This window comes from Pygoscelis adeliae, unplaced genomic scaffold, assembly GCF_000699105.1.
Source record: "Pygoscelis adeliae isolate BGI_AS28 unplaced genomic scaffold, ASM69910v1 Scaffold85, whole genome shotgun sequence".
Lineage (NCBI taxonomy): Eukaryota > Metazoa > Chordata > Aves > Sphenisciformes > Spheniscidae > Pygoscelis > Pygoscelis adeliae.
The window spans coordinates 387,168-387,622 of NW_008824900.1; positions in this window are offsets into that span (position 1 = coordinate 387,168).

The window sequence follows — 455 nt, forward strand, 5'->3', positions numbered from 1 at the left end:
GCATCCCATCGCTGCTGCAAACGAAGCAAAGACACTGGGTTCAAAGCAGAAGAGCGTGTATTGCAAGCGGCTGCGGCGCGTCCGGAGAGACTTCCAGCCGCCGGGAGAAAAGAACAGAGGGGTTAAAAATGATCCCAGTCTCTAGGGTTACACTGTGTCATGCAAACAGCCCCGGGGCAAACCCCATCCCAGGAGGTGGAGGGGAGGGTGTGCTGGCCCAGCCGGGCCACCCGTGGCTCACCCCCTGCTCCCCATCGCCGGGGCTGGGTGAGGGGCCAGGCGCCTCCCCAGGAGCCGGCGTCCCCCAGCCCTGCTCACCAGCGAGCACGGCGCATGCGGGGTGGAGGCTGCGGCTGAGCAGGAACAGTCCTTGCTCTCTCCCCCCTCCTTACAAAAAACAAGCCGTGTGGGGCGTCTGCTCCCCACCCGGTTGAGTGGAGCCGAGGGCGGGGGGG